The following is a 582-nucleotide window of genomic DNA, read 5'->3' on the forward strand; positions in this document are numbered from 1 at the left end:
GAGAGAGAGAGAGAGAGAGAGAGATGACAGTTGTGTGTACCTGCGTGCTGCGTCTGCGTGTCTCTCTGTACAAACAATTACTTCAAAAACAGCGATAAAAAAAAATAAAACTATTTTATTAATGAAAATCACGGGGAAGCATTGACAACACGTTTGTGTGTGTGTGCAGCGCAATCAGCAATCTCTCTCACTCTTGTGTGTGTGTGTGTGTGTGTGTGTGTGTGTGCGAGTGATGCGTGTGAGTTAGTGTGCATCAATTAAAGCAGTGAGCGGTGGCCGGCGGGCTTGAGAACGGCGCAGCCGGCGGATTCGACGAAGGAACAGCCGGCGGGCTTGCTGCAACCACATGTGACGACCCCGGGATGGACTCATCATGGCTTCATCCACGGTGAAAGCTCTAGGCATGACGAAGCGGATATCGTCCTCTTTTGGAAGGCCAAACAAAGTAGTTTTGCTTTCACAACGAAACACACGCCAACAACAATACTACAGCGAGAATCAAAGTTACGCCTTCTTTCTTTGCGTGAACATTTGGGCGGTGTTATGCAAATCTTCCCACATCATGATGTAGACATGTGGGGG

General features: G+C 48.3%; 1 protein-coding gene across 1 annotated transcript in view; it reads right to left on the reverse strand.

Moving 5' to 3' along the window:
* The window catches only part of LOC107708663 (steryl-sulfatase-like), an 18,169-nt gene that overhangs the window by 4,081 nt on the left and 13,506 nt on the right, over nt 1-582 (reverse strand). The gene's annotated exons all lie outside the window — the stretch shown is intronic.

The sequence above is a fragment of the Sinocyclocheilus rhinocerous genome, unplaced genomic scaffold, assembly GCF_001515625.1.
Source record: "Sinocyclocheilus rhinocerous isolate Xijiao unplaced genomic scaffold, SAMN03320098_v1.1 scaffold236, whole genome shotgun sequence".
NCBI classification, from domain to species: Eukaryota; Metazoa; Chordata; class Actinopteri; order Cypriniformes; family Cyprinidae; genus Sinocyclocheilus; species Sinocyclocheilus rhinocerous.